At 45.6% G+C, this 17067-nt stretch overlaps 1 long non-coding RNA gene across 1 annotated transcript; it reads right to left on the reverse strand.

Annotated features, from left to right (window-relative positions):
- Window positions 1-2018: 2018 nt before the first annotated feature.
- On the reverse strand, window positions 2019-14295 carry LOC137534816 (uncharacterized). Its single transcript, XR_011024382.1, has 3 exons — window positions 14207-14295; window positions 11786-11905; window positions 2019-6349 (listed from the first exon to the last, which is right to left on the reverse strand). It is a non-coding gene; the product is annotated as an uncharacterized lncRNA (long non-coding RNA).
- Between the last annotated feature and the right edge of the window lie 2772 nt (window positions 14296-17067).

A 17067-nucleotide genomic window follows, 5' to 3' on the forward strand; every position in this document is an offset into this window, starting at 1 on the left:
AAATACAGCTGCTCCGTGAGGGCCTCAGAGGTTGTCTAAGAGAATATTGGGAGCAACAACACCGTGAAGTCCAAAGAACACACAAGACAGGTCAGGGATCAAGTTATTGAGAAATTTAAAGCAGGCTTAGGCTACAAAAAGATTTCCAAAGCCTTGAACATCCCATGGAGCACTGTTCAAGCGATCATTCAGAAATGGAAGGAATATGGCACAACTGTAAACCTACCAAGACAAGGCCATCCACCTAAACTCACAGGTCGAACAAGGAGAGCGCTGATCAGAAATGCAGTCAAGAGGCCCATGGTGACTCTGGACGAGCTGCAGAGATCTACAGCTCAGGTGGAAGACTCTGTCCATAGGACAACTATTAGTCATGCACTGTACAAAGTTGGCCTTTATGAAAGAGTGGCAAGAAGAAAGGCATTGTTAACAGAAAGCATAAGAAGTCCCGTTTGCAGTTTGCCACAAGCCATGTGGGGGACACAGCAACCATGTGGAAGAAGGTGCTCTGGTCAGATGAGACCAAAATGGAACTTTTTGGCCAAAATGCAAAACGCTATGTGTGGCGGAAAACTAACACTGCACATCACTCTGAACACACCATCCCCACTGTCAAATATGGTGGTGGCAGCATCATGCATCTCTTCAGCAGGGACAGGGAAGCTGGTCAGAGTTGATGGGAAGATGGATGGAGCCAAATACAGGGCAAACTTGGAAGAAAACCTCTTGGAGACTGCAAAAGACTTGACACTGGGGCGGATGTTCACCTTCCAGCAGGACAATGACCCTAAACATAAAGCCAGGGCAACAATGGAATGGTTTAAAACAAAATATATACATGTGTTAGAATGGCCCAGTCAAAGTCCAGATCTAAATCCAATCGAGAATCTGTGGCAAGATCTGAAAGCTGCTGTTCACAAAAGCTGTCCATCTAATCTGACTGAGCTGGAGCTGTTTTGCAAAGAAGAATGGGCAAGGATTTCAGTCTCTAGATGTGCAAAGCTGGTACAGACATACCCTAAAAGACTGGCAGCTGTAATTGCAGCAAAAGGTGGTTCTACAAAGTATTGACTCAGGGGGTCGAATAATTACGCACACCCCACTTTGCAGTTATTTATTTGTAAAAAATGTTTGGAATGATGTATGATTTTCGATCCACTTCTCACATGTACACCACTTTGTATTGGTCTTTCACGTGGAATTCCAATAAAATTGATGCATGTTTGTGGCAGTAATGTGACAAAATGTGGAAAACTTCAAGGGGGCCGAATACTTTTGCAACCCACTGTAAGTGTAGGTTGGGTGCTTGATATTGTGACATAGGCAAATGTCACCGAGCAAAGTAGTCCAGCAGTATATCAGCACAACAAATTTTCATGAACACACTCTTTTATTGAGCCGTCAATATCCACAAGTAGTGAGCTGACAATTGTTTCGGGGTCCACACGTCTTGATAAAGGGGGACCCTGCGTGGCCCCCGAAACAATTGTCGGCTCGCTACTTGTGGATATCGACGGCTCAATAAAAGAGCGTGTTCATGAAAATTTGGTGTGCTGATATACTGCTGGACCCCAATAACGGATGTTGACGTCACAACGTCACCAGAGACGTCGGCGAATGGTTCCCTCACCCTTTACTACTTCCGGGTCTCTATGACCCGTAGTAGTACGGCTGTGCTGGGCCGGCGGTGCGCGTCCGGGCACTTTCTGCGCATGTGCGTGACGTCATAAGTGATGTCACGCTCATGCTCAAAGAGTGCCCGGCAACAGGCGCGCGATCAAAGGCGCGCACAGCCGGCCCAGCGCAGCCGTACTACTACATGTTATAGCGACCCGGAAGTAGTACGGCCACAGAGATTCGCGGGTGAACTGTTCGCTCACATCTCTAAACTTCACCTCCATGGAAACAAATGTTGTGTTTTGCAAAGTTCGTAGCTTCATTTTTTGCTATTGCAACTCACATTTTTCTCAGAATTGTTCAGAGTGATCAAAAGCATATTTATTCAATACCATGAGCTTTATTAGTATAAAAAGTTAGCTTTATGTAAATAAAAAAAACACAACTTTTTCATTGTATTTGGGCTTCGGCACATAATGATCAGACAATTTAATTTCAGTATAGTCACATGATCAGCCCAGGTGAAGGTGTGAATGAGTCAAGATGGAATCACTATTCTGATTAAATTAGGACAGACTGAAAAGAGGGGCGGATGTGCTTGAAATCATTGTCTTGTTAGCAATGGTTTCCTCTAAAGAAACACGTCCAGCCATTATCGCTTTGAACCTGCAAGAACCATTTATCAGATTATGATGAACTTCATGGTGAGAGGTTCTCACTAAAGAAGGTTTAAAGAGACTCTGTAACAATTTTTTCAGCCTTAGTTCTTCTATCCTATGAGTTCCTATGCCTGTTCTAATGTGCTGGGGCTTACTGCAGCTCTTCCTAATTACACTGTCTCTGTAATAAATCAATGTATCTTTCCTCTGTCCTGTTTGTCGGGCTAAGGCTTTGATTGTGTGGAATGTGCAGGGCTGCTTGTGATTGGTAGAAGCGATACACACCCTCTGCAGGCCCCCTGCATACTCACACACTATGCTTAGCTGAGCCTATTAGAAGCTGGTTAGTTTGTTTGTAAACACTGCCTAAAACTGTTAATTACAAGCCAGGATTGCAGCAGAGAGTGGCAGAAACAGCACAGAGGGGCACAGGAGAAAATAAGGAATAGAATGGTATGCTTTTTAGTGTAAGAATATTAGAGTACAGATTCTCTTTAAGGGTTTCCCAAGGGTTTCCATCAGGTGCCAGGATCATCTCATCTAGAGGGGTCATGTTGTCACCCATGCAGAGATTGCTCAGTATTGGTAGCAGGTGGGGGTGAGGGCATCTGAACAGTGAGGTGAAGATGTTTGGAGAACGGCCTTGTGTCCAGAAGAGCAAGAAGGAGGACGCTTCTTTCCAAGAAAATCATAAAGGACAGCCTGAAATTCTCCAGGAAGTACAAGGATTGGACAGCAGAAGATTGGTGCAAATGTATCTACAATGCCTGCTTAAAACATATTCCATAGGCTGCAGACCTGGAGGACGACTACACATGATGTCACAGACTTGCACCTTCCCCAGGATCTGCGCCTGTAAAAAGTTACACCATCCCCAAATTTCATCCACCTACTGCCTGAAACCAACCCCTGTCTGTCTTGCAAAGGAGCAGTGGCTGCATAGTGTACTGGGTAAATACACCACTTTCAGGGTCGGATTTCTGGAAAGGCCACCAAGGCTCAAGCATTGGGCGACAGCTGGCCAAGGGCGGCTGAACATGGAAGAGGGATTGCTGCATATGTAAGAAGAGGTTGCAAAGTGAATACTGAGGCTCCAAATAAGGAGCAACACATGGAAATAGGCAGCTGCTGCCCAAGGGACCTGTATAGAACTGAAGGAGGCTGCTGTACATGAATGTTAGACATGGAAGAGGAGGCTGCACAAGGAACAGGAGCTGCACAAGGAACGGGAGCTGCAAGAAAGTTGGCCTAGAGACGGAAAACTTATAAATCCGGCCTTGACCACCTTTAACCTCCCTGGGGGTAAGCCCGACACAGTGTTGGGCTAGCTGCCGCAGGGGATCACATCGCCCCGGGAGGATTTTTTTAAAATAAAATGAGTTACATACTGTTAAGCTAGCACTAGGCTAGCTAACTATGTGGCCCAAGTCCCTCCGATCGCCGCCGGTATACGTATCCCCCAGGGATCCCGCAATGGCACAGCCTCCCAATCAGCAGCCGGCTTCGCTATGGAGAGGATCGGAACTGCGCATGACGTCGATGATGTCATGTCTGATCGTCGCCATAGCGACAAGTGAAGCTAATTGGGAAGCTGCGGCTCTCGCGGGATCACGGACGGGTAAATATAGCCGGCAGCGATCAGGGGGGCGGGGGGAAGAGGTGCCAGGGGACTTGGGCCACATAGTTAGCTAGCCTAGTGCTAGCTATCATAAATTAAAAAAAAAATCCCTCCCGCGGACACAGCCACTGAAACTACGTATCGCCAGGGAGGTTAATCAGGGAAATCAAGATTAAAATCCTGGCTAGAGCCAGTACCATGTGACCAATGACCATGCTGCTCAATTTCACTCACATTTTCACAGTTAATATTTCATAAAACACACACTCACTTTATACATTAAGCATTAATAAGGGCCTGAGCAGTGTCTGCAATGCAAGTGACCATGCATCTTACAAAAGCAAATAGATTTGCGTTCCCTCCTTTGCAGCCCAGAACCCATTCAGCTAGACTGAACAGGGACAGTGCTGGATTGAATACAGAAATTATTGTTATTATTTAATATTTATATAGCACCAACATTTTCTGCAGCGCTGTACAGTGTATATGGTTCTGTCGCTTAACTGTCCCTCAGAGGGGCTCACAATCTAATCCCTAACATAGTAATATGTCTATGTATGTATCGTGTAGTGTATGTATCATAGTATAGGGCCAATTTAGGGGGAAGTCAATTAACTTATCTATATGTTTTAGGAATGTGAGAGGAAACTACAGTGCCCGGAGGAAACCCACGCAGACACAGGGAGAACATACAAACTCTGTGCAGATAGTGCCCTGGCTGAGATTTGAAACAGGCTGCAAGGTGAGAGCGTTGACCACTATGCCACCATGCTGCCCAGAAATGCATGCACTACACTGCTGTACAGAGCATAAATGTGCCCATCAGACTGTTGTGTCTATGTCACAGTCTGATGTCCTTGCATACTACACACTGACATGTTGCTAAAATCCAACCAGCAACGGGAAATGTGCTCAGACCCATAAACATTCTGTTGATTACACTCACACAAATACTGTAATGGTAAATTCACATTCTGTTTACACTATCTATGCTATCACACAAACCAGCTAGGAACCAAACGTAATTCACAACATACATACAAATTAAAAAAAAAAAAAAAGCTTAGCCATACAGTCATCGACTTTTGATCAATTGTCAGAACATTTGATTTTTTTTTTTGATCAAAAAATATTATGTGGATTGAGAAAAAATCCTTGCACTTCTTCGAGATATCCAGTAAATTTCATCCAAAATGATCGATCAAATATGTGTTTCAGTCACTCAAAGTTGCAATGAGATAGATGTCAAGGTGATAGGAAGTGATGTCATCATCACCAGCGCATACTACTAAACAGATCTACAGTTGATTGAAAGCTGTGACAGCCGATTCCTGTGTAGTCGCCTGAAATATTCCATCCTGCTCTGTTGACAGAATTTAGATTCTAAGCCCGATATTGATCACTTTTGATCGATCGACCAGCCAAAGTGCGTTTCTTTTAACCTTGATTCAGTTTAAGAATCAAATCAAAATGTCAATCGAACATAAAAATTGATAAGTGTATGGCTAGCTTTACTCCTTTAACCGTATCCTAACACTTTTACAACTACCCCCCATGGTCTGGATAAATACTGTAGACACAAACGGTTGCTTTAAAGTACTCCTGACTTGAGGAAGACCTCTTGATTCAAGTCCATGGTGGGATAGATGACCTCCTCCTGCGTGTGCTGCTACTCCTTGTTGTCCTTGGGGTCCCTCACTGTTCCCTGTATTTGGTAGTCTTAACTCTGTACCTGCTCTGTAGTGTCCCTGAATGGGGCAGAGCGTTCATAAACTGTGTAGGCACAAGTAATGTTCTGCGCCTGCATAGTAAAACAAAGCAGTTGCAGATAAGTTCAGAACTGCATGGTGTAGCTTGGGGGAAAAGGTATTGAACTGGAGGATCCAGCCAAATAGAAAAAGGACCAGAGATGCGGAACAGGGGGGACCTTGAGGTCAATGAACATTGTCAGCTCACACAGAAGGAGCTTGTCTAGCCCACCATGGGTTTCACTCAATAATTTAGGTCTAAGTTGAGGGGTAGGAGACCAGTTTTCTTCCCTGCATTGTGTTAACAGTGAAGCCGACAATCCATGAGGTTGCTCTTCATCCAAGGGAGTGGGCTTCCCCATGATTCTGGTCCAAGAACAGTGCCATGAATAAAGTACAGTATCAAATCCTTCACAAAGAGCAACTCCTCCCAATAGTCCAAGCGTGACGTGGTGATGATCTGTGTAGTTTCCAGTACAATGGCGCCATGCCACAAGGGAAAACCCATAAAAAAGTCCTTCAGAGGTCACAACATTGAAATTTTGGAAGTGTGGCCAGGATCGTCCTCGGGTTTTAATCCCATTGAGAACCTGCGGTTATTTCTCAAAAACCAGATGGAGAACTAGAAGCCCAAAAACCGTGATGAACTTCAAGCAGTTACAAGGCAATGATGCATCACGATCAGTCAGCATTTCACAAAGTGTAAACTGCAGGAGGTATGAAGAAGAAGAAGAAGTAAATATGGAGGCTTTGCATACATTTGATGTATTTGCCAATAACAGCCCTTAACCACTTGAGGACCCACCCTTTACCCCCCCTTAAGGACCAGCGCTGATTTTTATGATCTGTGCTGGGTGGGCTCTGCAGCCCCCAGCACTGATCAGCTGGCATGCAGAGCGATCAGATCGCCCCCCTTTTTTCCCCTCTATGGGGATGATGTGCAGGGGGGGTCTGATCGCTCCTGCTGGTGGCATGTTGCGGGGGGGCACCTCAAAGCCCCCCTCCGCGGCGACATTCCCCCCCTCCCTCTCCTACCTGTCCCCCCGGTGATCCGGGCTGCACAGGACGCTATCCGTCCTGTGCAGCCTGTGACAGGATGTCCGCTGTCACATGGCGGCGATCCCCGGCCGCTGATTGGCAGCAGCATTGGCATTGTACGGGCAGCAGCGCCGTACAATGTAAACAAAGGAGACAAATGTCTCCTGCGTTTACATTTAGTCTGCGAGCCGCGATCAGCGGCTCGCAGGCTATTCACGGAGACCCGCTCCGTGATCTGACAGGAAACGGCCGCTCGCGCGAGCGGCCTTTCCTGATTAATTAGGGAGGCACCTGGCGACGCAGATCTGCGTCGCTGGTCCTCCAGCTACCACTTTGCCGCCGCACGGTATGAGTGTGCGGTCGGCAAGTGGTTAAAATGTATGAAATCTGTAGAATTATTCTTCAATTTACCATAGAAACATGCATAAAAATATACACTGTATAAAAAAATAAACGGAACACAAAAGTAAGACATCTGAATGAAAGAAATATTCTTTTTAAATACCTTGTTCTTTACATAGTTGAATGTGCTGACAACAAAATCACACAAACATTATCAATGGAAATCAAATGTATCAACCCATGGAGTCTGGATTTGGAGTCACACTCAACATTAAAGTGGAAAAAACACTACAGGCTGATCCAACTTTGATGTAATGTCCTTAAAATAAGACAAAATAGTGTGTGTGGCCTCCATGTCCCTGTATGACCTCCCTACAATGCTTGGGCATGTTCCAAATGAGGTTGCGGATGGTCTCCTGAGGGATCTCCTCCCAACTCCTGGACAGTCTGTGGTGCAACGTGGCATTAGTGGATGGAGTGAGACATGATGTCCCAGATGTGCTCAACTGGATTCAGGTCTGGGGAGCAGGTGGACCAGTCCATAGTATCAATGTCTCTGTCTTGCAGGAACTGCTGACACACTCCAGCCACATGAGATCTAGCATTGTCTTGCATTAGGAGGAACACAGGGCCAACCGCACCAGCATATGGTCTTACAAGAGGTCTGAGGATCTCATCTCGGTACCTAATGGAGGTCAGGCTACCTCTGGCGAGCATATGGAAGGTTGTCCAGCTCCCCACCAAAGAAATGCCACCCCACACCATTACTGACCTACTGCCAAACTGGTCATGCTGGAGGATGTTGCAGGCAGCAGAATGTTCTCCACAACATCTCCAGACTCTGTCACATGTGCTCAGTGTAAACCTGCTTTCATCTGTGAAGAGAAGAGGGTGCCAGTGGCGAATTTGCCAATCTTGGTGTTCTCTGGCAAATGCCAAATGTCCTGCAGGCTGTTGGGCTGTAAGCACAACCCCCACCTGTGGATATCGGGCCCTCATAGCACCCTCATGGAATCTGTTTCTGACTGAGCAGACACATGCACAAATGAGGCCTAATGGAGCTCATTTTGCTCTGGCAGTGCTCCTCCTGCTACTGATTGTCGAACAGTGTTGCTACCCAAGTAGACAGTTTGATTTCACAGAAGTGTGAATGACGTGGGAGTTACACTGTGTTGTTTAAGTGTTCCCTTTATTTTTTGAGCAGTGTATACAGGATCTTCTCAAAAAATTAGCATATTGTGATAAAGTTCATTATTTTTTGTAATGTACTGATAAACATTAGACTTTCATATATTTTAGATTCATAACACACAAGTGAAGTAGGCCAAAGCCTTTTATTGTTTTAATATTGATGATTTTGGCATACAGCTCATGAAAACCTAAAATTCCTATCTCAAAAAATTAGCATATCACGAAAAGGTTCTCTAAACGAGCTATTAACCTAATCATCTGAATCAACCAATTAACTCTAAACACCTGCAAAAGATTCCTGAGGCTAAAACTCCCAGCCTGGTTCATTACTCAAAACCGCAATCATGGGTAAGACTGCCGACCTGACTGCTGTCCAGAAGGCCATCATTGAAACTCTCAAGCAAGAGGGTAAGACACAGAAAGAAATTTCTGAACGAATAGGCTGTTCCTAGAGTGCTGTATCAAGGCACCTCAGTGGGAAGTCTGTGGGAAGGAAAAAGTGTGGCAGAAAATGCTGCACAACGAGAAGAGGGGACCGGATCCTGAGGAAGATTGTGGAGAAGGACCGATTCCAGACCTTGGGGACCTGCGGAAGCAGTGGACTGAGTCTGGAGTAGAAACATCCAGAGCCACCGTATACAGGTGTGTGCAGGAAATGGGCTACAGGTGCCACATTCCCCAGGTCAAGCCACTTTTGAACCAGAAACAGCGGCAGAAGCGCCTGACCTGGGCTACAGAGAAGCAGCACTGGACTGTTGCTCAGTGGTCCAAAGTACTTTTTTCAGATGAAAGCAACATTTGCACGTCATTCGGAGATCAAGGTGCCAGAGTCTGGAGAAAGACTGGGGAGAGGGAAATGCCAAAATGCCGGAAGTCCAGTGTCAAGTACAGGTCAGGCATTTCTGCCGCTGTTTCTGGTTCAAAAGTGGCTTTATCTGGGGAATGAGGCACCTGTATCCTATTTCCTGTACATGCCTGTACACGGTGGCTCTGGATGTTTCTACTCCAGACTCAGTCCACTGCTTCCACAGGTCCCCAAGGTCTGGAATCGGTCCATCTCTACAATCTTCCTTAGAGTCCGGTCACCTCTTCTCGTTGTGCAGCGTTTTCTGCCACACTTTTTCCTTCCCACAGACTTCCCACTGAGGTGCCTTGATACAGCACTCTGGGAACAGCCTATTCGTTCAGAAATTTCTTTCTGTGTCTTACTCTCTTGCTTGAGGGTGTCAATGATGGCCTTCTGGACAGCAGTCAGGTTGGCGATCTTACCCATGATTGCGGTTTTGAGTAATGAAACAGGCTGGGAGTTTTTAAAAGCCTCAGGAATCTTTTGCAGGTGTTTAGAGTTAATTAGTTGATTCAGATGATTAGGTTAATAGCTCGTTTAGAGATCCTTTTCATGATATGCTAATTTTTTTAGATAGGAATTTTGGGTTTTCATGAGCTGTATGCCAAAATCATCAATATTAAAACAATAAAATGCTTTGAACTACTTCAGTTGTGTGTAATGAATCTAAAATATATGAAAGTCTAAAGTTCATCACTACATTTCAGAAAATAATGAACTTTATCACAATATGCTAATTTTTTTGAGAAGATCCTGTAGTGCTAAAAATGCTGAAGCAGAAAAGTTTAACATAACTTCTGCCCATAACTGTAGAAATTGAGTCGTATTGCACACCTAAAACATATTCATTTCACAGAACCATACAAAACAACTTGTTGGCAGTTGTTTTCTCTTCTTTGGTCTCTCCCAGAGGCCTAAGATGTAAGAGCTTGAAAAACATGCATAGAAATGATCAATTAATAAACTGCCAACATTTCCATTGTGATGCAAAATTAGTTGCAGTTTGAAATTGTACCAACCCAATGCAGTTGTAGCTGATTCAAATTGGTTTAATTCCAGGCTGGCTACAAAGAGCATCTAAATTTATATTGTGTTAGAAAAATGATTGGTCAACTCTATAAATAAGCATGAGCTGATCTCAAAAGCCTCCTTAATAAAAGAAAGCACTAATTATTGATTAAAATGTATAAATGCATCAGAGGACAATACAAAAGCTTGGCAGATGAGCTTTTGATCCTAGGATTGTACAACGGACAAGGGGACATGATTTGCTTATGGAGGAAAAAAGTTTTTGCCATCTACTGTATATAGAAAGGGGTCCTTTACAGTGAGAGATGTTAAAATCTAGAATATCATAAGCAGTTATGGCAAACTCTATATCTGCATTTAAAAAGGGCTTGGATGCTTTCCTTGCATTGAAGGGCATCCACGGCTATAATTATTAGGTAATTCCTGGGAGAGTTGATCCAGCGATTTATCTAACTGTCATCTGGTATCGGGAAGGAATTTTTTCCCTTCTAAGGCTAATTGGCCCAGGCCTTCTAACGTTTTTCACCTTACCCTGGATCAACATGGATATGTGCATGTTCAAGATGGTGGTTTTCTTTTTTTTTTTTTCTTGGTTAAACTTGATGGATGGATGTCTTTTTTCAACCAAACTATGTAACGATGTAATTACAGCCCTTCTACCTCTGCACCAAGCTTCCAGGAGGAGCAGGAATCGGTCTCTGCTTTGCATAGGCTCAGGCAGGCGTAAAGTTAAAAATTGTGCAGGTTAAAAATGGGTGGAACAGTGCGCCATTTTCAAAACGCTATTTATTGTTAATATGCATTACCTTGTCCCGCCAATCGCTCCTTCACTTCCTAGTTAGTTTGCAGGAGTCCTGCAGCCAGCCAATCACCATGCGGGGACTGAAACCACAAGGTGATTGGCTGGATGCAGGACTACAGCAAACTAACTGAGGAAGTGAAGGAGCAATCGCTGGGACAAGGAGATATATGTCTATGCACACATTCTCCGTTCACCTAATCCTACTCCCTCTACCCCTGCTGCCTAACACCAGTGTCCCGCTGCCTAACACTCTTCCCCTCCGACCCCGCTGACTAATACTACACCTTTTTGCTTTCATATTGGTCAGCCATCTTATCAGATCTAGTGGCTAAAATTTAACAACCAGTATCCAAAACGGGGGACACTGGCTGCAATTTATATACAGGGATGTTGTGAGTATAATGTGTGCATAGTGTGTTTATAACTCATTACAGACACACTGTGCAGTCACATTACACACATCACATCCCTATTATGTCTCACATTTCCTGTGCACATAGTGTGTATATAACTCATTACAGACATACTATGCAGTCACATTATACACATCACACCCCTATTATGTCTCACATTCCCTATGTACATACTGTTTATATAACTCATTACAGGCATACTATGCAGTCACATTACACACATCACATCCCTATTATGTCTCACATTCCCTGTGCACATAGTGTGTATATAACTCATTACGGGCACACAGTGTAGCCACGTTACACACACATCACACCCCTATTACTTCTTATATTCCCTGTGTACACAATGTGTTTATACCTCATTACAGGCATACTTTGCAGCCACATTACACACATCACACCCCAATTACATCTCACATACCCTGGTGCTATCAGTCCCATTCTGAACTGTCATGTGACCTTCCAGAAACCGCCTCACCTCTCCAGTTATCAGGCAGATGATCTCCAGGGTGAGCATTAATATTCGCTCCGTCGTGTCACTTTGGTCCTGGCCCATCCGCAGTGATTTGGTCATGTGATACATAATGGACGCTCCTCTCTGTTGAGAGATAAGAAAGAGAACATCTACTCAGCTTCTACCTTTACAATTCCGAAGTGTTGGGCTGGGTAGTTATATTATGAGACTAGCCAGTATTACAAATTGGATAATTAGCATGCATTACCCATGGTGTACAATAATTACCTGCAAATAGAAATATGTCCCTGTCAGCATTTATGGGGTGGGCACATTTCTGTTACCAGTCCCAGTAACATCTCCATGTATGCCCAATCCCAATTTCAGCCTCACCTCCTCAATTACCTACTTAGATTCCACCCCAAATACAAGCCTTCACCTCTGTGCACCATGTGCCTCTCCTCCACCCCGATACTCCCTTCCACCACTATTTGTAGTAACCTTTTTCCAGTTAGGTCCATTAGGTGGTCTCCCCCCACCCAAAATACTTGGCCTTGACTCCCTTTATATTTGCTCCTCCCACACCATAATATGCTTGTCTTCCCCACCTTGGCTATGTTTTCCTGCCCCAAACCAATGCTTGTCTCCTCCAACCTCAAAATGTGCCCTCCCCAACCCCATCCATCACTACTATCCTCCTTTCCCCACTATGTGCTCCACTCCCACCTCAATACCTGTCCTCCCCTCCCCACTATGTGCTCCTCCCCATCCCAATACCTGTCCTCCCCTCCTCACTACGTGCTCCTCCCCCATCCCAATACCTGTCCTCTCCTCCCCACTATGTGCTCCTCCCCATCCCAATACCTGTCCTCCCCTCCCCACTATGTGCTCCTCCTCATCCCAATACCTGTCCTCCCCTCCCCACTATGTGCTCCTCCCCCATCCCAATACCTGTCCTCCCCTCCCCACTATGTGCCCCTCCCCATCCCAATACCTGTCCTCCCCTCCCCACTATGTGCTCCACTCTCACCTCAATACCTGTCCTCCCCGCCTCACTATGTGCTCCTCCCCATCCCAATACCTGTCCTCCCCCCTCACTATGTGCTCCTCCCCCATCCCAATACCTGTCCTCCCCTCCCCACTATGTGCTCCTCCCCATCCCAATACCTGTCCTCCCCTCCTCACTATGTGCTCCTCCCCATCCCAATACCTGTCCTCCCCTCCTCACTATGTGCTCCTCCCCATCCCAATACCTGTCCTCCCCTCCTCACTATGTGCTCCTCCCCATCCCAATACCTGTCCTCCCCTCCCCACTATGTGCTCCTCCCCATCCCAATACCTGTCCTCCCCCCTCACTATGTGCTCCTCCCTCATCCCAATACCTGTCCTCCCCTCCCCACTATGTGCTACTCCCCATCCCAATACCTGTCCTCCCCTCCTCACTATGTGCTCCTCCCCATCCCAATACCTGTCCTCCCCTCCCCACCATGTGCTCTTCCCCATCCCCTCCTCACTATGTGCTCCTCCCCATCCCAATACCTGTCCTCCCCTCCCCACTATGTGGTCCTCCCCATCCCAATACCTGTCCTCCCCACTATGTGCTCCTCCCCATCCCAATACCTGTCCTTCCCTCCCAATACCTGTCCTCCCCACTATGTGCTCCTCCCAATCCCAATACCTGTCCACCCCTCCCCACTATGTGCTCCTCCCCATCCCAATACCTGTCCTCCCCTCCCATCCCAATACCTGTCCTCCCCACTATGTGCTCCTCCCCCATCCCAATACCTGTCCACCCCTCCCCACTATGTGCTCCTCCCCATCCCAATACCTGTCCTCCCCTCCCCACTATGTGCTCCTTCCCATCCCAATACCTGTCCTCCCCTCCCCACTATGTGCTCCACTCCCACCTCAATACCTGTCCTCCCCTCCCCACTATGTGCTCCTCCCCCATTCCAATACATGTCCACCCCTCCCCACTATGTGCTCCTCCCCATCCCAATACCTGTCCATCCCTCCCCACTATGTGCTCCTCCCCATCCCAATACCTGTCCTCCCCTCCCCACTATGTGCTCCTCCCCATCCCAATACCTGTCCTCCAATCTCCACTATGTGCTCCTCCCCCACCCCAATACCTGCCCCCTCCACCCCTCCCCACTATGTTCTCCACTCCCACTTCAATATCTGATCTTGTACCCCATTACTTGCTTTCCTCCACTATGTGATTATCTCCCGGTGTGATACCTGTTCTTCCTTCCACCTCAATGCCCCCCTCCTATACTCAATATCAGTCATTACTCTAGATCCCTCTCTTCAGCTCCCTAATATGTGCTCCTCCCCTCCTCATTATATGCTCCTCCCCACCACAATACCTCTTATCCTGATATACAAAACACATAAACAAAAACAGTTAAACGAAAAGATATAATATCAAAATTCTCCCACAACCTCCTCGGTTGCTACTCCAAATAACGACTTCTCTCTGCAGTCCTTACGTGGTATCACTGAAGGGTTACCGCATCATTTCCTCTCCCTGCTCTCTCTGGCGCTTCTGCTCTCTGTAGCTCTCCATGGTATCCGACGGAGGGGATGCGGCCATCTTGTGGTAAGTTGCGGTACTGCAGCGCCCTTAATGAAACTCACCTGCACGCAACTTTTTGTTGGGTCTCTCATTACCCACAGGGCAAATTACTGAGGCTATGGGACACAACTAAAACGTCATAATACATTAATTATTTCACAGCCAATGAACCAATCTGTACTTACTAGTCATCACAACCATTTATAATTTATTTTTTCCAATCAAATAAATTGTCATTGGATGATCCCCATTAGAATTGTTCAGTCGGTTTAGGGCATCAGCGAGGTTTATTTTCTGCCAATCGGATCGCTTTGATTTGATGATATTCTTAACTGAAAATAGTAGTCAGTGGGCAACTGCCAACTGTATAGGTAGATTCTGCTGCTACAGGAACTGGAATGTGTAGACTCTTTCTCTTTGTTTGGAGCCATGCTGCAGGGAATCCTGTTTAGGGCGGCATAGCTCCCAACTGTCCCTTTTTTGTAGGGACAGTCCCACTTTGGGAACCCTGCCCCTCTTTCTGCCACAGTTGTCCCTCTTTCAGAACATAGCATGGCAATAGCAGCTTCTTTCCTACATTTGAGGGTTGGTGGCAAGCAGAAGCACATGTGTGTGTAGGTCCCCCTCTAGGCTAGTTATCAGCAGCCCTGTGTCTGTTAGTACCGGGGGCTGTCCTGCAAGGAGGGGCAAAACATGCGGAGCCTGGCCTCCTTCCAGATGGCTTTTCTTTTCTTACTTCCTTAGTCTTTTGACAGCAGCAAAACAGAAACTCCAAATGCAACACAGATGTCTGGAATGAGTAAAGGAAATCTATGAAGCACAAATGTTTCCAAGTTGATGCAAATTTGACTATAGTTTGTATGCAGCAAGACATCAGACCAATCAGTGGCCAAGTTTCAGGTGTATTGAATTCCCAGCCTAGTTTGCATCAAGTTGGAAAGATTAGTGTTTACAGTGATCATCTTTGTAAACGAGCTGATATCTTGGCCCTTCTACCTCCAAGCTAGGCCTCCAAGAACATACATGTAAATAAATTTAGGTAAAAAACAGCTCACCCTGCTCCTGCAAAAGTCTGTTCCCCCTCCAGGTCACCATTGACTTGGGAGAAGGACACGATTTGGCTTCCAGCTATTGCTGGTGGCTGAATTACTGCTGTTTATATTATAGTTTGGGCCTCTATATCATCCAGAGGCTTCCCTCTACATGGGTAAGTTTCTGTTTTGTTTTTTTCATGGCTTAAGGTTTGCATTAAAAACACTGTATCTCAGGACTGGTGTGGCAGAGGTATTTCTCATTTAGGTCACAGAGATCTAAAACCACTAATATGTGCTTTATGGTGAAGAACTAAAATCTGAGCTCAAAGCAAGAGGAGCACGTAAAGGGTGATCCGCAGTCTACAGAGGATGGTGACACGATGGGGACAATTAAAGAGGAAGAAGAGACATATGTAGGAGGTGATCAATCTATGGAGGAGGATGACATGAAGAGCACAATAGAAGAAGAAGAAGAGACATATGTGAGGGGTGATCAGCAGTCTATAGAGGAGGGTAACATGCATAGGGTAACAATAAAAGAAGAAGAGGCGTATGTGAGGAGTGACCAGTGGTTTATGGCAGAGGGCGATTTGACGGGGATAGTTAAGGAGAAAGAAATTCTTGCAGAAATCAGTACAGGTTGGTAATTACAAATTTACTTTCAACTTTTTAAACCCGCTGACCACAAATTCATCCAAGTGAGGTTAATGAATGGTGACAGCCGGTATCTGTACTAAGCCTCTGTACTTTGTCACACTAGCAAATATGTGCTCGGTGGGAAACATACAGGTCACATCAATCCAGTCAGTGGAGAAGCTTTCAGAGTGTGAGAAATGTTACTGGACATGTTACTATAAGGTCTCCTCTCTGGATCATACAGGTATGAGTTCCTGTAGAGTCCCCTATCTGCACATTTTACTGTAGGTTCCCCTCCATGAACTCATACCTGTATGATCTCCTTCTTGGATGTGTTCTTGTAGGTTCTTTCAGTATTGGGTCCCTTCCCTGGATATGTTCCTGTAAGGTTGCATGTGATTCGTGAGGGTGGGAGGTTGCTACATCAAGGTCTTTTTCCATGTAAAATATTTCCATATATTGCTGATACCGTCTTCAGACTCCTGTAACAGAATCTAATGATGTGAGTCTATTTGCAGCAGGGAGTCCCAGCATCAGGAACCCCAAGGAGACTCGTTCCTCCCCAGATGGTACAATGAATGATGACAATATCACAGAAGATTCTTCATATGAAATTGTCTACCCAGAAGTCCACAATACAGACAGACTATCCCATCCCTTCCCCCTGAGGAGTTCCATGCTAAGAGACCTCATTCCAGACCACAACAGGAGAAAAGATTTACCTGTGCAGAGTATGGGAAATGTTATGGCAAAAGATCTAGAAAATCATGAACAATCTCACACAGGTGAGAAGGCATATTCATGTTCTGAGTGTGGGAAATGCTTCAATGTAGTCTTCTGAAACATCAGCAAACTCACCCAGTCAACTTGTATGCAAATTTAATGCAAATTTTATGCGGCTAATCAAAATCATAAGGAAGTGCATGGATCAGAATGTTTTTTTTTTTTTTTTTTTGCCAAGCATGACTGGGCCGTGCCCGGAATTGTATTTGGCACATACAGATCTCAAAGCAGGAGATAAGTCACACAATAAACAGCAAAACAGCAGAATAGCAAGA

The sequence above is a fragment of the Hyperolius riggenbachi genome, chromosome 10 (assembly GCF_040937935.1).
Source record: "Hyperolius riggenbachi isolate aHypRig1 chromosome 10, aHypRig1.pri, whole genome shotgun sequence".
In the NCBI taxonomy this organism is placed as follows: Eukaryota; Metazoa; Chordata; class Amphibia; order Anura; family Hyperoliidae; genus Hyperolius; species Hyperolius riggenbachi.